The sequence below is a fragment of the Lissotriton vulgaris genome, chromosome 9 (genome assembly GCF_964263255.1).
Source record: "Lissotriton vulgaris chromosome 9, aLisVul1.2, whole genome shotgun sequence".
Classification (NCBI taxonomy): Eukaryota; Metazoa; Chordata; class Amphibia; order Caudata; family Salamandridae; genus Lissotriton; species Lissotriton vulgaris.
Genome location: NC_141697.1, coordinates 250210387 through 250233051, shown reverse-complemented (window position 1 = coordinate 250233051; position 22665 = coordinate 250210387). Strand labels below are relative to the sequence as shown.

Sequence of the window (22665 nt, the reverse complement as noted above, 5' to 3'; positions counted from 1 at the left end):
GTTTTAGCACTTCATGAAGCGCTATACATCAATGCAAATAGAATACAATACAATACATCTCATTTGAAAACATGCACATAACATGGCACAATCACTATAAGATGGTAGCATGAAGGACCAAATGTAAGCCACTGCACCAACTGAACGTTTTCCATGCTATAAAACCAACTCACACACAGACTCATACAACCACCTCTAGAGAAACATCTTAAATAGTAGAAAGCAGATTCTGTCATCAATTATCTAAGTATACAGAAAGTGTCAACCATCTATAAACACGGAGGTGGGGGCACTGAAGAGTCTATATATACATATGTAACGCCATACAACAATCAGCTGTAGGCATTGTAATGTGGACATCCCCAATTTCATATCTATAGAAGGTTTATCAAAATAATTCTATTAAAGAAGCTGTAAGCCATAGAATTTCGCACCCATCATCTCACATATGTCGAACATTTCTTACCAAAAAATTCAACTAAATGCACTGTACACATTGTTCTTTAAGTATCAAAATATTATATATAGAACATTCACCAATACAAACTTTACACTGCACAGCAGTAAACTCTGCCTGGCTACTCCCTTGGCAAAATCTATTTCTCTTTCACTACTCTCAAGCCCCCAACAACGATCATAAATGGCAATTTTAACCTTTTGAAATTATAACATACTTCATTAAGAACTTCACAATTAATGTGCTCAAACAAACTCATCTCCCTTCTTCAAACAACCATCTTCTGAACCTGCACTCCATCAGCTTATCAATCTTCAAGCATTGACAAGTAACACTACCCGACCCAGGTGTACTAAAACAAGTAAACATATACTCTTCACCACTAGCTACACAAAAGTATTGAATGAACACGGACAAAAAAAGAGAATACATGCACTGAAACTCAAAAAGACATTCAAAAATGTAAATGTCCTCCATGCGATTCTCTGTGCAGTCCTAAAAAGAAAGTACAGCACTTTTTCATAGTGGTCTAATGTTGCTCTAAAACCCCTACCCACCCTCACTCGCCAGTACTGACTTCAAATAATACTTAGCAAAGACAGAATCAGGCAGAACATCTCGAAATCTCAATGGTAAATTAAAAAGAAACAACACCCCCTTCACACCACCACCCCAGCTTCTTCTAGTACATAACAACTGAATGGCAAGCCATCATTATATACTCTCTAAATGGAACCACATTCAATTACAATCTCATTCTTTTACCATCAAAGAGAGCACTCTCACAGTACTCCACACACCGATAATACCTCTCTTCTCTCTGGCATGAAGTTCAGTATGGTTGACTTCTTACCTCACAGGTAGATAACAATGTGCTCAGATGGTCTCATCCTAAACCTCCACCTTTCCCTATCACCGACAGCGGCCATCAGTGATTAATCCTGGACTCCATTTTGAATTTTGCTATGAAGACGATGGGAGTAGTATTTATAAACCAAAAAGAGCACCAATATTGCCACACTACTTAAACTTGGATCAAAGATGATCACTCGAATCACTGAATTAAACAGTAACTCTCGGGAAATGTTTTATCCGGAATAAATCCAATGGGTTTTATTAGTTTTGCGTCACAAATATCATATAAATGAGCAATTTTTCTTAATTTGAATACAAACAACACTTATTTGACTCCACGTCACATATGAAAAGGCATTTTTTTGACAAACAAAAAGACAGTTTTTATACGAACTACCAACTTGCATTCAAACACTCATACAAAACAGCACATTGATATATACACACATATAATAATTATACAACAATATTTACAAAATCGTGATTTAGAAAACGTAGCAAATGAAAAGTTTTGAAATGCTTGATAATCAATCGAATATTCCTAATGTTGGGTAGAGGAGGTCTACGCGTTTCGATAACCCCTTGTTGTGGGGAAATCTCATCAGGACCATGTGCCTGTAAATGGAGAACAAGAATGAATCAACTGGGGGGAAAAACCATGCCTCTCAACACTACAGTAGGGGGTGGAAAAACTAATCCTACCTCTCGGGTGCTTGGTTCTCTCTTGTTTGCTGAAACTGTAACAAAAATGGAGCCTCTTTAGCTTCTGATTCCAAAAAAGCGCTTACACTCTCTTCATTAGCACATTCATACGTGGATACTCACAAAATTTTACGCATGCCGCGATTTAGCGAATTCCATGTTATCACAGCTTTGGTGGAAGTGGAGATCTAAAAGAATAGAAGGACTTGTCAGGGTGCGGTGACTTTTGTGCTGGCTGCTGCAGCCGCTATGGATGGAATGGGAGCGACTTACTTGTATTTAGCGTGTACGTCAGTCGGGTGCTATTTCCCGGGTATGACGACGAATCTTCTCTTTCTAGTTTTCTGAAAGAAGGGGGAGACTTGTGTAAGGTCTCTGTTTGTATGATCATTCGTCTTGCGGTTCTGATCTATCACGGCGTCTTAAATTACCTGAAAGATTATTTTGCGCTGAGTTCATCAGGGGGTCCACGCTCTTCGGTCTCTGTCAGCAAATGCAGCGGCCGGCACTATCCAGTCGGTGTAACTGATCTCGCGTCTCCTAGTTTTACTCACTTCCTGGTTCCAAGGATTGTGGGGATTGTGGTTTCATTGTCGGTCGTCATGGGGACGATGTAAGTTTGAGTTGAATCGGACCTTGTGCAGCCAGCCTCGCGGTCTACAGCGGGGACCGCATACCGATTGGGGATGTTTACATGTTCATTACTGCGTCTGGGGTATTTACAAACGGTAAATCTCGGAGAGTTCATTCAGACCACTTGTCGCCGTGTTAAACTTAACTATTAGCATGGCTTCATTACGTGATAGCTTTTCTTCGATATCACCACCTCTGGAGTCTTTTTCAATTTTAGCGATCACTGTCCATTTTAAATCATCTAGTGTGTGCTCGTGATTCTTCCAATGATTGACTAGTGGGGCAGTTATCACATTCTTTTTTATCCGTGATTTATGTTGGGTAATACGGCATCTCACCTCCTGACTTGTTTTGCCGATGTACAATTGTCACAAGGGCATTTTATGCCATATATGACGTACCTTGACTTACAATTCGTGAATTTTTCATGTTTCCAGAAATGTTGCTTATGTTGGAACAGGCACCCTTCTTCCGTACTTGCACAACAAATGCAAGACCCGCATTTGTGATGTCCTTGGATTGGTGGCAGTCCTAGCATCGTACCAATTGTTGGTGTGGTCTTCTTTATTGCTGCACGAACTAAATGGTTAGCAACGCTTTGGTCCTTTTTAAAGGCAAACAATGGCTTCTCTTTCAGTGTCTCGTCTACATTTTCCACCAGATGCCAATTTTGTAAGATGGTTTTCTTAAATAGGTTGGAGTTAGGACAAAATGTAGAAACACATACTATCCTGTTGAGAGTTGGTTTTGCCTTTTTGACTAGAAGGGTGTCTCGAGGAATCCACCACACTCTCTTCATTGCTCTTCTTAGTAATTTTATGGGGTAGCCTCTTAACACTAAATTGTCTGTCAGGTTCGTAGCGTGGAACATATATTCATCTTTGAAATGGCAGTTTCTTTTAATCCGCAGATACTGTCCAAATGGGAGGTTTTCTCTCAAATTCCGCGGGTGATTGCTATTAAAATGTAGAGCCTTGTTTCTGTCTGTCAGTTTTTTATACAGTGTGGTCACCAAGCCTCCATCTGTTGGATATACCTCGACGTCGAGGAATGACATTTTTACTTTAGAGAAGCTCATGCTAAATTTGATTTCCTCTGTTCTTGAGTTGAGCCACACATGGAATTTCTTTAGATCTTCTTCGGTCCCTTTCCAAGTTAGGAAGACGTCGTTGATGTATCGACTCCAACTGGTGATTTGTTCGACAAATTGGTTTGACTGGTAGACAAATCTCTCTTCGTATAATGCCATAAAGAGTACAGCCAATTCTGGGGCGAAAGGACACCCCATGGCTACTCCGCTTATCTGATAGAAAAATTCCCCATTGAAGTTGAAATAATTCTTCTTTAAAGCCAATGATGCTAACTGCATGATGAACTCAGTCGGTACTCTAGTGGGTCTGGGTCGTTGGTCCAAGTAAAACTGAATTGCATCCAGACCGTCACTCTGGGGGATCTGGGTGTATAATGAACAAACATCCATTGTTACTAGGAAATCTTCATTTTGTTCAAACGGAATGGTGGGAAGTTTATTGATAAAATCAGTTGTATCACGGAGGAATGATTTCACTTCAGACATAAAAGGTTTCAAGAAGAAGTCCACAAACTTGGACGCTGGTTCAAATAGTGACTCACAACCGGAGACAATTGGTCTTCCGGGAGGGGCGTTTATGTCTTTATGAATTTTTGGTAAGACGTAAAACAAGGGTATTCGTGGGTTATTGCATTTGAGATATTCAAACTCTTTCTTCCCGATAATTCCCTCAGTCAAGCCTTTCTCCAAAATTGGATTCAGTTGTTGTTGCAATTCTGTAGTGGGGTCCTTCGCTATTTTCCTATAGCACCTAGGGTTGTTGAGTTGACTCATCACTTCTACTATATATTTCTCAGTGTCCCATATGACAATCGATCCTCCCTTGTCCGCCTGTTTTATTATAACTGACGTGTCCTTTTTGAGATTCTCTAAAGCACATTTTTCCGCTTGTGAGATGTTAAATTTTGTCCAATTACGTTTTTCTTCCATTTTGGTTATGGCTGATAGAATGTTTTTTTCAAAGGTAATAATTTCTTTTGCAACTTTATTTCCTGGTGGGCAAAATGTTGACTTTTTTCTCAGTCCTGTAACCTCCAATGGTGGGTTCACCGTTGTTTGTGCAAAGAAAGATTTTAATTTGATTTTTCGACAAAATTCAAGTGCCTCCATTTTGAGTTTCACAAAGTTGGTGTGTCGCATGGGGACAAAGGAGAGACCTTTCTCCAAAATACTAGTTTCTGATGAAGTGAGGACTTTATTTGACAAATTGAAGATCGGGGAGACTACCAGTTCTTGTAGTTCTGCCTCCGAGTCGACATTTCCCATGGCTGATTGTAACGTGGGCGTGCTCGATTTTGTGGTTGGCCTCTTCCTAAAAAAGGAGCCGAGGATGGTCCCGGTTGTTGTTGGAATGCTCCTCTTTTATTTGCACCTCTCCTTTGATTGTTACTCTCACCCTCACTACTGCTTGATGCAGACGAAGTATCCGAAAAAGAAATAAAGTTGTTTGTTGATCGTCCTTGATATTCTCCCAAATATCTCCTTGAGTCAGATCTAGAATAAAAATTCGTTTGTAGATATGGATATGTCTTTTCAAGATTGAAGTTCTTCTTGTCCTTTTGAAACTGATTTTCTTATTGATTTATCGTGTAATCCTTAAATTCTAAGATGTCTTTTTCAACTTTTTCAAGTAATGTTTTTGCGTCCGGGATAAGTTGATTTTGTTGTATCTCACTTTCCAAAGTTTTTATCTCCTCAAGTTGTTGTAATGAGATTCTTTGTGCTGTCTCGACCGGTAAGACCATGAGGTCTCGGCTACACTTGGTCTCAATAAAACTGTATCCCTTTTTGTAAATCGGGTCGTCTGTGAATATCACGGGGATATTTTTAATCTGAAGTCCTCCTGGTATTGTACCAGCTCTCAAGTGCTGGAGGAGAAAGTGACCATGGAGGTCTGTGCGGATTTGCTTTTTCTTTAGCCTTAAGAGTTTATCTGTTTCGTTTTGATTCCTAGCAGTTGCACTCAAGGTAGCTGAAGTAAAGAGGGGGGGGGGGGTTTCCAGTAGATTCTTTATATGGTCTTCGCTATAGGCAAATGTTTGGTTTTCAGACATACTGTGCTCTACTCACTTGCATCCAATGTAATGAATTTACAACACTATTCTAAACAAAAACCAATAACTTTATACCACCATATTTCAACAGGTCCTACCGGGGCCTGTAACAACCTCGCAGAACGTCTTCTGCTAAAGTACCAATACCAAGACAGGGTCTGGGCTCACTGGCAATAAGGACAAGCCTCACAATCAAATAACTATAAACCAAAAAGAGCACCAATATTGCCACACTACTTAAACTTGGATCAAAGATGATCACTCGAATCACTGAATTAAACAGTAACTCTCGGGAAATGTTTTATCCGGAATAAATCCAATGGGTTTTATTAGTTTTGCGTCACAAATATCATATAAATGAGCAATTTTTCTTAATTTGAATACAAACAACACTTATTTGACTCCACGTCACATATGAAAAGGCATTTTTTTGACAAAAAAAAGACAGTTTTTATACGAACTACCAACTTGCATTCAAACACTCATACAAAACAGCACATTGATATATACACACATATAATAATTATACAACAATATTTACAAAATCGTGATTTAGAAAACGTAGCATTGGATTAAGCAAATGAAAAGTTTTGAAATGCTTGATAATCAATCGAATATTCCTAATGCTGGGTAGAGGAGGTCTACGCGTTTCGATAACCCCTTGTTGTGGGGAAATCTCATCAGGACCATGTACCTGTAAATGGAGAACAAGAATGAATCAACTGGGGGGAAAAACCATGCCTCTCAACACTAGAGTAGGGGGTGGAAAAACTAATCCTACTTCTCGGGTGCTTGGTTCTCTCTTGTTTGCTGAAACTGTAACAAAAATGGAGCCTCTTTAGCTTCTGATTCCAAAAAAGCGCTTACATTCTCTTCATTAGCACATTCATACTTGGATACTCACAAAATTTTACGCATGCCGCGATTTAGCGAATTCCATGTTATCACAGCTTTGGTGGAAGTGGAGATCTAAAAGAATAGAAGGACTTGTCAGGGTGCGGTGACTTTTGTGCTGGCTGCTGCAGCCGCTATGGATGGAATGGGAGCGACTTACTTGTATTTAGCGTGTACGTCAGTCGGGTGCTATTTCCCGGGTATGACGACGAATCTTCTCTTTCTAGTTTTCTGAAAGAAGGGGGAGACTTGTGTAAGGTCTCTGTTTGTATGATCATTCGTCTTGCGGTTCTGATCTATCACGGCGTCTTAAATTACCTGAAAGATTCTTTTGCGCTGAGTTCATCAGCGGGGGCCACGCTCTTCGGTCTCTGTCAGCAAATGCAGCGGCCGGCACTATCCAGTCGGTGTAACTGATCTCGCGTCTCCTAGTTTTACTCACTTCCTGGTTCCAAGGATTGTGGGGATTGTGGTTTCATTGTCGGTCGTCATGGGGACGATCTAAGTTTGAGTTGAATCGGACCTTGTGCAGCCAGCCTCGCGGTCTACAGCGGGGACCGCATACCGATTGGGGATGTTTACATGTTCATTACTGCGTCTGGGGTATTTACAAACGGTAAATCTCGGAGAGTTCATTCAGACCACTTGTCGCCGTGTTAAACTTAACTATTAGCATGGCTTCATTACGTGATAGCTTTTCTTCGATATCACCACCTCTGGAGTCTTTTTCAATTTTAGCGATCACTGTCCATTTTAAATCATCTAGTGTGTGCTCGTGATTCTTTTTTGGAATCAGAAGCTAAAGAGGCTCCATTTTTGTTACAGTTTCAGCAAACAAGAGAGAACCAAGCACCCGAGAGGTAGGATTAGTTTTTCCACCCCCTACTGTAGTGTTGAGAGGCATGGTTTTTCCCCCCAGTTGATTCATTCTTGTTCTCCATTTACAGGCACATGGTCCTGATGAGATTTCCCCACAACAAGGGGTTATCGAAACGCGTAGACCTCCTCTACCCAACATTAGGAATATTCGATTGATTATCAAGCATTTCAAAACTTTTCATTTGCTTAATCCAATGCTACGTTTTCTAAATCACGATTTTGTAAATATTGTTGTATAATTATTACATGTGTGTATATATCAATGTGCTGTTTTGTATGAGTGTTTGAATGCAAGTTGGTAGTTCGTATAAAAACTGTCTTTTTGTTTGTCAAAAAAATGCCTTTTCATATGTGACGTGGAGTCAAATAAGTGTTGTTTGTATTCAAATTAAGAAAAATTGCTCATTTATATGATATTTGTGACGCAAAACTAATAAAACCCATTGGATTTATTCCGGATAAAACATTTCCCGAGAGTTACTGTTTAATTCAGTGATTCGAGTGATCATCTTTGATCCAAGTTTAAGTAGTGTGGCAATATTGGTGCTCTTTTTGGTTTATAGTTATTTGATTGTGAGGCTTGTCCTTATTGCCAGTGAGCCCAGACCCTGTCTTGGTATTGGTACTTTAGCAGAAGACGTTCTGCGAGGTTGTTACAGGCCCCGGTAGGACCTGTTGAAATATGGTGGTATAGCGTTATTGGTTTTTGTTTAGAATAGTGTTGTAAATTCATTACATTGGATGCAAGTGAGTAGAGCACAGTATGTCTGAAAACCAAACATTTGCCTATAGCGAAGACCATATAAAGAATCTACTGGAAACCCCCCCCCCTCTTTACTTCAGCTACCTTGAGTGCAACTGCTAGGAATCAAAACGAAACAGATAAACTCTTAAGGCTAAAGAAAAAGCAAATCCGCACAGACCTCCATGGTCACTTTCTCCTCCAGCACTTGAGAGCTGGTACAATACCAGGAGGACTTCAGATTAAAAATATCCCCGTGATATTCACAGACGACCCGATTTACAAAAAGGGATACAGTTTTATTGAGACCAAGTGTAGCCGAGACCTCATGGTCTTAACGGTCGAGACAGCACAAAGAATCTCATTACAACAACTTGAGGAGATAAAAACTTTGGAAAGTGAGATACAACAAAATCAACTTATCCCGGACGCAAAAACATTACTTGAAAAAGTTGAAAAAGACATCTTAGAATTTAAGGATTACACGATAAATCAAAAAGAAAATCAGTTTCAAAAGGACAAGAAGAACTTCAATCTTGAAAAGACATATCCATATCTACAAACGAATTTTTATTCTAGATCTGACTCAAGGAGATATTTGGGAGAATATCAAGGACGATCAACAAACAAGTTTATTTCTTTTTCGGATACTTCGTCTGCATCAAGCAGTAGTGAGGGTGAGAGTAACAATCAAAGGAGAGGTGCAAATAAAAGAGGAGCATTCCAACAACAACCGGGACCATCCTCGGCTCCTTTTTTAGGAAGAGGCCAACCACAAAATCGAGCACGCCCACGTTACAATCAGCCATGGGAAATGTCGACTCGGAGGCAGAACTACAAGAACTGGTAGTCTCCCCGATCTTCAATTTGTCAAATAAAGTCCTCACTTCATCAGAAACTAGTATTTTGGAGAAAGGTCTCTCCTTTGTCCCCATGCGACACACCAACTTTGTGAAACTCAAAATGGAGGCACTTGAATTTTGTCGAAAAATCAAATTAAAATCTTTCTTTGCACAAACAACGGTGAACCCACCATTGGAGGTTACAGGACTGAGAAAAAAGTCAACATTTTGCCCACCAGGAAATAAAGTTGCAAAAGAAATTATTACCTTTGAAAAAACCATTCTATCAGCCATAACCAAAATGGAAGAAAAACGTAATTGGACAAAATTTAACATCTCACAAGCGGAAAAATGTGCTTTAGAGAATCTCAAAAAGGACACGTCAGTTATAATAAAACAGGCGGACAAGGGAGGATCGATTGTCATATGGGACACTGAGAAATATATAGTAGAAGTGATGAGTCAACTCAACAACCCTAGGTGCTATAGGAAAATAGCGAAGGACCCCACTACAGAATTGCAACAACAACTGAATCCAATTTTGGAGAAAGGCTTGACTGAGGGAATTATCGGGAAGAAAGAGTTTGAATATCTCAAATGCAATAACCCACGAATACCCTTGTTTTACATCTTACCAAAAATTCATAAAGACATAAACGCCCCTCCCGGAAGACCAATTGTCTCCGGTTGTGAGTCACTATTTGAACCAGCGTCCAAGTTTGTGGACTTCTTCTTGAAACCTTTTATGTCTGAAGTGAAATCATTCCTCCGTGATACAACTGATTTTATCAATAAACTTCCCACCATTCCGTTTGAACAAAATGAAGATTTCCGAGTAACAATGGATGTTTGTTCATTATACACCCAGATCCCCCAGAGTGACGGTCTGGATGCAATTCAGTTTTACTTGGACCAACGACCCAGACCCACTAGAGTACCGACTGAGTTCATCATGCAGTTAGCATCATTGGCTTTAAAGAAGAATTATTTCAACTTCAATGGGGAATTTTTCTATCAGATAAGCGGAGTAGCCATGGGGTGTCCTTTCGCCCCAGAATTGGCTGTACTCTTTATGGCATTATACGAAGAGAGATTTGTCTACCAGTCAAACCCATTTGTCGAACAAATCACCAGTTGGAGTCGATACATCGACGACGTCTTCCTAACTTGGAAAGGGACCGAAGAAGATCTAAAGAAATTCCATGTGTGGCTCAACTCAAGAACAGAGGAAATCAAATTTAGCATGAGCTTCTCTAAAGTAAAAATGTCATTCCTCGACGTCGAGGTATATCCAACAGATGGAGGCTTGGTGACCACACTGTATAAAAAACTGACAGACAGAAACAAGGCTCTACATTTTAATAGCAATCACCCGCGGAATTTGAGAGAAAACCTCCCATTTGGACAGTATCTGCGGATTAAAAGAAACTGCCATTTCAAAGATGAATATATGTTCCACGCTACGAACCTGACAGACAATTTAGTGTTAAGAGGCTACCCCATAAAATTACTAAGAAGAACAATGAAGAGAGTGTGGTGGATTCCTCGAGACACACTTCTAGTCAAAAAGGCAAAACCAACTCTCAACAGGATAGTATGTGTTTCTACATTTTGTCCTAACTCCAACCTATTTAAGAAAACCATCTTACAAAATTGGCATCTGGTGGAAAATGTAGACGAGACACTGAAAGAGAAGCCATTGTTTGCCTTTAAAAAGGACCAAAGGGGGCGTGGCCAAGATGGCGGGCTGAGCGGTCGCACTTGCCGAGAGCTCCCGGACCCCTGAATTCCTGCACCGCTTGTAATCGCTGATTCCCCCCCGGATCAAGCGGCAACTGAGCCTGGTGCACACGGTGGAGGTGTGGAGAGCCTGCTGAGCCTGGTTTGCGCCGTCGGGGATGAGATTCTGACCTGTAAAGCCCAGGTCGGAGCCCGCTGAACGGCCCGAGTGAGAGCTGGAAGCCGCGAGTCTCCCGACCCTCGGAGCGCGACGGAGCGACCGGCCTCCGAGGTGTGAAGCCCGCAGCGGTGCATGAGCTGTCGGAGTGGAAGTCGGCAACGGCTTAGCGAGCGGCTCGGAGTTGTCCGACGGCGGCTGTACGGAGCGGAACGGAGCGGAGGTGCAGAGCGGACGCGGAGTCGGCATCGCCTCACTACGCCAGCCCGTGGCTTGAGGAGGCCCGCTGGAGGAGATCGCTTTGGCTGGTTGTCTGTATGGGACTGAGGAGTGAGTCTCCCGGGGAAGATCTTTCCCTGAAGCAGTGGACCCCGGCGAACGTTGCACTGTGACTTAGCCCACTGGCCGGATTTCTGGACCTCAGATCGGGGAAGTAGAGAGGGTCTCCATCTTGGGCGTTGTCCCCTCGGCACTCCTGAGCGGCCATTTTGTGAAGTTCGGCCGGGCAGCTCGGCCCTCCTGGTGCTCTTTGTGTGGGCTGCTCCCGGCTGGCATATAGCTGCTTTCTTTGCTGGCCAGTAAGCCTCAGTGTCCTTTATTGATCTACAATGTCGAATGCCAGGGGGCAGCGACGGGGCGACCGGACCTTGCCGGAAATGCTGGGACGGGGCGCCCTACGCAGCGGAGGAGCCCAACCTGCCGCGACCTCCCCGGCACCAACCAGGGGGGCGGACGGTGGAGAGCCCCCGGTGACGAGATCATTTCTCGAGTCGCTGTTTAGCTCCCTTCGGGAGGACTTTCAAACGCTCAAGAGTGAGGTGGCCGGGGAGGTCCGCGAAGTGAGGAGAGAGATGGACTCCCTGGGGGACCGTGTGAACACGGTGGAGGAAGCGGGTCACTCCAGGGATGAGGAGATCACCCATCTGCAACAGGAAGTCCTGCGGCTACGGGAGCAACAGATTGAGTTACAAGCCCACGCCGAGGACCTTGAAAACCGGTCCAGGCGGAACAACATACGGGTCCGCGGTGTGCCGTCTGGTGAGGAGGGTGAAGACGTGACTGCATATCTGGTGGCCCTCTTCCGTGCGATCCTGGGAGAGTCGGAGGACTTTCGGATTCGCATAGACCGGGCACATCGGGTGGGTCGCCCCCGCAGAGCTACAGCGCCCGCTCCGGACATTCTGGCCTTCCTCCCGAACTTTCCCTTGAAGGAGCGGATCCTCCGAGAGGCACGAGGGCAGCAACCTTTCCGATTCCGGGATCACCCTGTGACCCTGTTTCAGGACTTATCCACAGTCACGCTACAGAAGAGGAAGTCCTTCAAGATCGCCACGGACTTCCTTCGAGAGCATGAGACACAGTATTCCTGGGGGCACCCCTTCCGTCTGATCTTCAGGTGGAACGGTGTCTTGCATCAGCTTCGGTCCCTCCAAGATGTCTGCGCGGTGTTGGGCCTCACAGCATCGGACACAGATACCCCGGCCCCACGGCGGAGGCGCAGCACTCGTAACGGATGGCAACAAGCTGGGGGGGGGGGCCTCTCCTCCGGCGGAGCGCCCGGGCTCGCCCGCAATCCGGGCAGAAATGGCGGCTGCCATCCAGGAGGCCTCCAGAGTGGCGGCGAATGGCGAAGTGGCCTTGACGGCCTGAACTCACTCCGGGGGGAGTCTACTTTAGCTCATTCTTATTGCAGGTGCGGGGATCCGGGGGGTGGGCTGGGAGGAAGGGCGAGTGCTGGAGGTGGTGGCTGGACGTCCACTAGATTGACTTACCACGGCCTTGCCCGTTCCGGGCCGGACTGGGACAATGTCTTTTTTTAAAGGTTTGGGAAGCGGGGAATGGGGTTGGGACAGGCGGGCAGATGTTTTGATTCTGGGACCTAGAGGGGGGGCCAGTTGTGGGGGGTGGTGTAGATTTGGTTGTGTAGGGGCAGGGGGGGGTTTTCTAGTTGTGGGGTGTTGGGGTTCGGGGACTGTACTGTGCCAGTGGGTAATTCAAAGTTGCTCTGTTTTGAGGCCTCGATGGGTGCCTTCTGTGTTTGCTTGCGGGGCTTTGCTTCCTGATATGTGCTCCTTGAACTCCCTCTTTGATGGCTCTTAAGGTGCTTACTCTCAATGTGAAAGGGCTGAATAATCCGGTTAAGCGGCGGGCAGTGTTATCCCTGCTGGAAAACTCACAAGCGGATATCTGCCTGTTGCAGGAGACCCATTTGCTGGCTAAGGATTGCTCGCGGATGCGTACCCCCAAGTTCCCCACACAGCTATTCTCCTCTAGCACCTCCAAGACGGCAGGGGTGTCAATCTTGTTTTCTAGGGGGTTCAGGGGAGAGGTCGTGAGCAAGGTAGCAGAACAGAAAGGGAGACTTCTAGTATACAAGATTAAGATGGGGGGCATAGCACTGACTGTGGGCACCGTCTACTGCCCCAATGATCATCAGGACCAATTCTTGCACAGGGCCTTGGACGACGTTGCATCCACCTCTGATAGGCACATAGTGTTGGGGGGTGATTTGAACCTGGTTTTCGACGCGGCACTGGATAGGTCTGTGCAGCGGCGCCATCAGTTGGGTGAGCTTTCGGGCTCGATTCGAACTCGACTTGAGGAGCTGGACCTGCATGACATGTGGCGCCGCCTCCACCCCGCCACCCGCGCATACTCTTACTTCTCACACGCCCATAGATCTTATGCGCGCTTAGACCATCTCCTGGTGTCGGGCCCATTGCTCCTTTTGGCTTCGAGTGCGGACATGGGGGTCCTCTCCCTTTCTGACCACGCTCCGGTGGAGGGCGTTTTCACTCTTCCACCGGTGGCTCGGCCGAGAGGGGTCTGGAGGCTCCGAGACACGCTTTTGCACAGGCGGTCGGTGGTGGATCAGATCCGGGCGGCCATTTTGGCTTTTCAGACCGTGAACGATAATGGGGATACTTCCCGTGCGACACAGTGGGCAGCCCTAAAGGCCGTGCTCCGAGGCGAATTTATCGCGATTTCCTCGGCCGAGAATAGGGACCGACAACTCAAGAGAGATGAGCTCACCCGGCAGGTGAGGGAGCTGGAGCAGGTTCATCATAGGACAGGGGCCCCCAGGGTGTGGAGGCAGCTGAAGGCGGCGCGGAAGCTCCTGGCGGCCCTTGACACAGATCGGGCGGAGTATGCGATGCTTCGCCTGAAGCACAAATATTACACAGGGGGCGATCGGTGTGGGCGGCTCCTGGCTAACAAACTTAGGGTACAGCACCAGCAGCACCGAGTGAAGGAACTATTGGACCCGGCCGGAGGTAGAGTCACGACCGATGAGCACATAGCAGACGTCTTTCGCGGCTTTTATGCTGACCTCTACTCCGGGGAGGCCTCTTCGGCCCAGGCTGAGGGGGACTATCTGGACTCGGTCCCGCTCCCGTCGCTGACACAGGATCAGGCACAGTATCTGGAGCGTGACATACGTATCGAAGAGGTGGTCACAGCGATATCCCGGCTCAAACTGGGTAAGGTCCCGGGACCGGATGGCTTTATCCCGCTGTTTTACAAAACCTTCTGTCAGGAGCTGGCGCCTCTGCTGACTCGCCTCTTTACCACCTTCGCAGAGCCGGGAGCCATCCCCTCCGAATTTCTCCAGGCCACGGTTTCAGTGATCCCTAAGCCGGGCAAGGACAGGACCGCTTGCGGGTCCTATCGTCCCATTTCGCTGCTGAACACTGATTTGAAGGTGTTCACCAGTATCTTAGCTGCACGCCTGGCGTTGCACCTCCCCGGCATGGTTGACTCGGACCAAGCGGGCTTTGTGCCCGGTAGGCAAACGGTAGATAACACGAAAAGGGTGACACACATTCTCGAGAAGGCTTCCAGGATCCCTGGGGAGAGGATGCTCCTGTCCATAGACGCGGAGAAGGCTTTTGACAGGGTGCACTGGCCCTACCTGGAGAAAGTCCTGAGCAAATTCAGGATAGGGGAGAGGTTCCGTCATCTGATCTTCAATTGCTACCGGTTCCCATCTGCAGTGGTCCGGGTGAACGGCGGCAGCTCTCGACCCTTCCCCATTGAGCGGGGCACGAGACAGGGGTGCCCGCTCTCCCCTTTGCTCTTTGCCTTGTACATGGAGCCATTTGCCCAGAGGGTTAGGCAGAACCCTGACATTATCGGCGTCCAGATGGGTGGGTTTAGTCATGCGATTAGCCTGTACGCGGATGATGTCATTCTGACGCTGGATGACCCGCGGAGATCGCTGCCGGCCTGTGTGGAGGAACTGAACTTATTCGCTGACGTGGCGGGCTTCAAGGTGAACCTGGGTAAGTCAGCCGCCCTTGACATCTCGCTTACTGCTGCCACTAGAGTGGAACTGCAGAGGCTTTACCCTCTGAGCTGGTCCAGGGACCGGATCCCGTACTTGGGGATCCTGTTGGCGCCCTCCCTCCCGGAGATGGTTACGGCCAATTACGCGGCTCTGGGCGCGAAAATCAGGGAGGAACTGGGCCGGTGGGATAAGGGCACGCTGTCGCTACTGGGTAGAGTGGCCGCGGTAAAGATGACCCTTCTGCCTCAGGTGCTTTACCTCTTCAGAGCGTTACCGCTCCAGCCCCCTGCGGGTTGGCTTGCGGAGACTCAGACTGCCATTGCACGGTTCGTGTGGCAGGGCCGCAGGCCGAGGATCAAGAGGGGCATCGCTATGCTGTCACCAGAATCCGGAGGGCTGGGGATACCGGACTTGCGGAAATATTTCCAGGCCGCTCAGCTCCGCTATCTCGTGGAATGGAGCCGGTGGGAGTCTGATAAGCATTGGTTGTTCCAGGATCAGGCGGTGGCGGGTAGGACGCTGCAGGAAGTGCCATTCTTGAGGCGGGCCCACCGGCCCCCCAATCTTTACGCGTCTTTGGTAACGCGGGTCCCGCTCCAGACGTGGGACTCGGTGGCTGCCAGATGTGAGCTAACCACCTTCCCCTCTCCCTTTACGCCGCTCATTGGCAACCCGGACTTCGGCCCTGGGATGGAACAGGGTGCCTATGAGCGCTGGCGGGTGGCCCGCTGCAGCACTCTGTACCACTTGTACTCCCCTGAGGGAGTTGTCTCCTTCCAGGACTTGAGAAGGGATTATGACCTCCCGGAAACGGAGCGCATGCGCTACATGCAGGCGCGCCACTGGGCATTACAACCCCAAGTGCGCGACGCGGCACACCGGGAAATCACGGCGTATGAGCGTTGGTTAATTACTCGCACGTCGGACGCTAAACTGATCTCGGACCTGTATAAAATGCTGCAGCCCCCCTCCTTTCACATTCACAACCCCGGTCGGGAACGTTGGGAGCGAGAGCTCGGGCGCGAGCTGAGCCATAAAGAATGGGACCACATCTCCTACCGCGCACGCCATTCGGCCTACCACACGGGTCTTACAGAGACCTTTACTAAAATCTCGACCTACTGGTACCGTACTCCGGAGAAACTGCACGAGATGGACAGGGCAATACCGGGGACGTGCTGGCGCAACTGTGGCAACACTGGTACACTAACACACATACTATGGGAATGCCCCCTGCTGGCTCCTTACTGGGAAGAGGTCTTGAGCGAGGTGGACAAATGCTTTGGGATAGAACTGCCTAGATTCCCGGCCTATGTCCTGTTGGGGTTGCCGAATGGGCTGATGTATCCCCTTAGGTCTAAGAGGGGTAGACAGATCGCGATTGCGCTGGGATCAGCGGTGCAGAATATTCTCATACACTGGCGCACTACAACACTTCCCTCTGTAGTTGGTTGGCTGCACAGATTATGGCACGTTCTTGGAATGGAGAAGATGTCCTTAGTAGCCCTGGGGGATACTGATACCTTTGAGGAATTGTGGGAGCCCTTTCACAGCCTGTTATGTTCCGAGTTTCGAGAGATCACCTGCCCTAGATACCTTCGGTTGTTGAGGCTGACGCCGCCACCGGACCCGCCTGATTGATTGGGTGGGGTCGGTATTGTATAGTAGAGATTCATGGAGAGTTCAAAGTAGTGGAGACTGTAGATATTGGCACAGTACAGGGGGTGGGTTGGGGTATGGTAGTTTGGGGTTCGGTTTGGTTAGGTTGGTTTTTGGAGCGGGGTTGCTTCTCCTCCCTTCACCCCTCCCCCCCCCCTTTTTCTTTTCCTCTCTTCCCTTCCATTCCCCCCCCCTTTTTTCCTTTCCCCCCCTTTTTTCATTCGTTCTCTCTTTTGTCCCCTCCCTCCTGATTTTCTCTCCTCCCCCCATCCCGTCCCTCCCTCCCTTTCTCCCCCCCCCTCCCCTCGTTGTCTGTCCGTGCCCACAGGTGCGAAAGCTATGCTCCCGAGTCGGATGGAGCCTCTTGCAAAATTGTAGCTGCATTGTTGTACTTGCTGTATGATGCGCATTGGTGCGCGGTTATTGTGGTTCACCTGTTCCCTGCCCCTTTGTGTCCTACCCCACCCTGCTTCAATAAAATACTTTAAACCTAAAAAGGACCAAAGCGTTGCTAACCATTTAGTTCGTGCAGCAATAAAGAAGACCACACCAACAATTGGTACGATGCTAGGACTGCCACCAATCCAAGGACATCACAAATGCAGGTCTTGCATTTGTTGTGCAAGTACGGAAGAAGGGTGCCTGTTCCAACATAAGCAACATTTCTGGAAACATGAAAAATTCACGAATTATAAGTCAAGGTACGTCATATATGGCATAAAATGCCCTTGTGACAAGTTGTACATCGGCAAAGCAAGTCAGGAGGTGAGATGCCGTATTACCCAACATAAATCACGGATAAAAAAGAATGTGATAACTGCCCCACTAGTCAATCATTGGAAGAATCACGAGCACACACTAGATGATTTAAAATGGACAGTGATCGCTAAAATTGAAAAAGACTCCAGAGGTGGTGATATCGAAGAAAAGCTATCACGTAATGAAGCCATGCTAATAGTTAAGTTTAACACGGCGACAAGTGGTCTGAATGAACTCTCCGAGATTTACCGTTTGTAAATACCCCAGACGCAGTAATGAACATGTAAACCTCCCCAATCGGTATGCGGTCCCCGCTGTAGACCGCGAGGCTGGCTGCACAAGGTCCGATTCAACTCAAACTTACATCGTCCCCATGACGACCGACAATGAAACCACAATCCCCACAATCCTTGGAACCAGGAAGTGAGTAAAACTAGGAGACGCAAGATCAGTTACACCGACTGGATAGTGCCGGCCGCTGCATTTGCTGACAGAGACCGAAGAGCGTGGACCCCCTGATGAACTCAGCGCAAAAGAATCTTTCAGGTAATTTAAGACGCCGTGATAGATCAGAACCGCAAGACGAATGATCATACAAACAGAGACCTTACACAAGTCTCCCCCTTCTTTCAGAAAACTAGAAAGAGAAGATTCGTCGTCATACCCGGGAAATAGCACCCGACTGACGTACACGCTAAATACAAGTAAGTCGCTCCCATTCCATCCATAGCGGCTGCAGCAGCCAGCACAAAAGTCACCGCACCCTGACAAGTCCTTCTATTTTTTTAGATCTCCACTTCCACCAAAGCTGTGATAACATGGAATTCGCTAAATCGCGGCATGCGTAACATTTTGTGAGTATCCACGTATTAATGTGCTAATGAAGAGAGTGTAAGCGCTTTTTTGCAATCAGAAGCTAAAGAGGCTCCATTTTTGTTACAGTTTCAGCAAACAAGAGAGAACCAAGCACCCGAGAGGTAGGATTAGTTTTTCCACCCCCTACTGTAGTGTTGAGAGGCATGGTTTTTCCCCCCAGTTGATTCATTCTTGTTCTCCATTTACAGGCACATGGTCCTGATGAGATTTCCCCACAACAAGGGGTTATCGAAACGCGTAGACCTCCTCTACCCAGCATTAGGAATATTCGATTGATTATCAAGCATTTCAAAACTTTTCATTTGCTTAATCCAATGCTACGTTTTCTAAATCACGATTTTGTAAATATTGTATAATTATTATATGTGTGTATATATCAATGTGCTGTTTTGTATGAGTGTTTGAATGCAAGTTGGTAGTTCGTATAAAAACTGTCTTTTTGTTTGTCAAAAAAATGCCTTTTCATATGTGACGTGGAGTCAAATAAGTGTTGTTTGTATTCAAATTAAGAAAAATTGCTCATTTATATGATATTTGTGACGCAAAACTAATAAAACCCATTGGATTTATTCCGGATAAAACATTTCCCGAGAGTTACTGTTTAATTCAGTGATTCGAGTGATCATCTTTGATCCAAGTTTAAGTAGTGTGGCAATATTGGTGCTCTTTTTGGTTTATAGTTATTTGATTGTGAGGCTTGTCCTTATTGCCAGTGAGCCCAGACCCTGTCTTGGTATTGGGAGTAGTATTTAGCCATAAGACATCTCTCCAATAATACATAGACAACTCATTTTTAAACCTCTAAGTGGCAGAGACTAGAGTCTTTGTGCCTGCACACCAGTCAATTAAGGATGTGTGCCATTTACCACAAACCCAACTCAACTAGTTCCGATTATCTACCTCACTAACCACTTTTAACAAGTGAAGTTTAGCAACACAGCTTCAAAACTCATACCCTCACCTTTCACTGAGACATAGGGCCCGTCCCAAACCTCAACTCTGTATAATTTGAGCAGCCCAGTGAACTGCTGCCAGAAAAAGAATGTCTCCATTTATGGATACGAGGATAATACCCAGCTATACTTGAAAATCGACTGTCCAAGCAGCCTTCAGGCAATTGTCACTTCCATATCCGACTCACAAATGTGGATGAAATCTATGGAACTAGAGCACAAGTCCCAAGAAATGAATTCCTTATTATTTTTCCTAAACTAAACAGCAAACCAACAAAGGACTGGACCAAACATCTGAACAAAATACACCCAAACCAATTTCATCAGAAAAATCATTGAGTTTCATATGAGACCACACTCAACTTGGTAACGCACCTCCAGGCAAAAAAAAGTGCTGCCTACCACATAAGAGCTAGACAAAACATTGGACATTTTCTCCCCAGGTATGGGCCATAAAAAACTAAAATCAGACTTGGTAATAACAAGAACTGAATAGGACAATGCTCTATCCAGAGGTTTCTTTAATACTTGGCTTGCATTACTGAAATGAGTCCTCTATTCTAGTCTACTGTCTGGTTCTTCACGAGAGCATGGAAATTCAATCACATCAAACTAGTCTTGGTCTCATTGACCTGGCTACCTTTAGAGGCATGGAACATTTAAGAGATAGCATGCATCATGTACAAGACACAACACATGAGCACCCCAAGGTACCTGACAAACAAACTTACAATCTCTGGTGGAATCAGACCTCTAAGAGGAAAAACATTTTAACCCTCGACCCCCAAGTAAACTAATAGGTGCATATTGAAGTATGCCTTCTGAAGCAAATCCCCGAAAAATTGGAAACTCACTGCCAACAAGTGCGATATTGAAGACCAGTCTAAATAAAGACCTCCTAGCCAACTACATATGAACTCTCTATCTTGCATAGACAAGCCTGAACAGCAACCTTTGATGTAACTATGATGTATGCTGCTGTTACCTCCTTCTCCATGTTGAAGTCACAGTATGATTTCTTTATATGTAAAGTGCTCTGACATTATTGTTACTGTGAACACAATGTCATATGAAAATACAATTTTAAATATATAAATAAATGAAAAGAATATTGGTCATAAAAATTGGGAGTTTTTAAGAGCCTCGAGCCAGAACTGGATCTACAGCATTAGTTTGAAAGGATTCTCCAAAGTATCTGACCTTGTGCTAAATCTCCAGACATTTACATTACTTTGTCTGTCCTTTAAGGACCCCTAAAAGAACAAACATTTTAAATGCAATATGTCTTGCATTTGCGAGAGTTTAAAGTATTGGCATTGTACTTATTTTTTAAATTCTTTTTTATTAACATTTGCATCATGTTACATACACAGTTTATTTATCGACCATTGATATACAATAAACAAAAACATTAGTTATTATTGGAATTCTGTAATTTCCCTACGGGATATTTTACGTTGCTGACTTTTTATCGAGACGGTAGTGATCCCCCTGTTGGCCCAGGACCAAAAAGGAGGCGGTTAAATTGGAGTGGGGGTGGGGGCGAGGAGGTGGGGGGTCCGGAGGTCTCTGGGTTACTGGCTCTATTCCCCTGGGTCTTCGTATCCCTATAATCCCAAACCTCTATATGCCTGCCAATACTATCATACCTTCTCCCACTTCCCGGGACATCCCCAGCTCTGATGCAACACCTTCTCTGTTGCTTGGCATCAGTCCATATTGGATTCCCACTTGTTCCTGGTCGGGGGTGGGGGGGCGGAAGTTGCTTTGCCCCATGCCCTTGCTATATTTCTCTTGGCCACTATTGCTACCAATGATATCCAGATATTTTGGAATTTGCACCATGGTTCTTCAGCAGTAATATTCAGGAGGAGTTTCTTGGCATCTAATGGGACTGTTCACACCATTCCCTGCATCATTACGCATCATTACCGCTACCACCTGTGCCCATCACTCTTGGATCGCTGGATATTCCCATAGAATATGATAGAAGGTGCCCTCCTAGTTGCACCTACGTAGACAGTGAATTGTCCCTGCCCTTCCCAATTTGTGCAGGGCCGCCCTGGAGTAGTAAGACCTATGCAGAATACAGAGTTGCACTAGGCGGATGCGGGCTCTAATAGTCTCCTCTCTTGGACTTTGTATTGCCTCCGCCCATTCATCATCTTCCATCTCTCCTAAGTCATTTCCCCATGACGCTCTGAGCCTCGCCCATGGATCTGTGGAATTATTCAAAGATTTCTTGTAAATCAACGAAATACTTTTTCCAGGCATAGGGTCTGTTAAAAGGCGGTCCTCTGGTGGTAGCCTTAGGAAGCTGCTCTCCCCTCCATCACATGCTTCTGAAGTGCATGCCTAAGTTGCACGTATTTAAAATATTCAGTGTCTGTCATGTCAACTTCTTGGCGAAGGTCTGCAAAGGACATTAACGAATGCCCTCTCCATAGATCACCCATATGTTCTACGCCAATCAACTCTCAATTAGTGAATCCTTTCAAACCTCCTACCTCGCTCAGCTTATCACTATGCCATAGTGGACTTTGGGATGTTATCTTGTCGGTCCATCCCAGGAAGTAGGTTCCCTCTCTCCAGGCCTGTGTTACCATTTGTGTGTACGTCAGAAAGGGCGGGGAGGGGGGATCCTGAATGGAGTGTTCTGGAACACATACAGGAGTCTAGGGAGTGTCATCATTTTAAAGATGACTGCTCTACCCATCAAGGAGATAGGCAATGAGCTCCAGTGGGCAACTTCTGCAGTTGAGGGGGTCACATTTTGACCCATAAACTCTTTTGGGTCTCTAGTGATGTATATACCTAGGTATTTGAAACGATTGTGTACCACCTCGCCCTCGCAGTCGGATGGGAGTCGGGCTCTCCCCCGGATAGTTGGAATACCACCGATTTGGACCAGTTTACACTGTAGCCAGAGAAGGTTCAAAACATCTCAAACACATGTAGTATCCTGCTGACAGAACTGTAGAGATGCGAGCCATAAAGTTGGATATCATCCACGTAGAGTGAAATATGCTCCACCCATCCCCCGGGTGCCTGTATGCCCTTTATCAGCGGGTCTGTGTGTATACAC

At 46.0% G+C, this 22665-nt stretch overlaps 1 protein-coding gene across 2 annotated transcripts in view; it reads right to left on the bottom strand.

The window, feature by feature from the left end:
* The window catches only part of ZNF410 (zinc finger protein 410), a 273798-nt gene that overhangs the window by 174843 nt on the left and 76290 nt on the right, over window positions 1-22665 (bottom strand). The window lies entirely within an intron of this gene.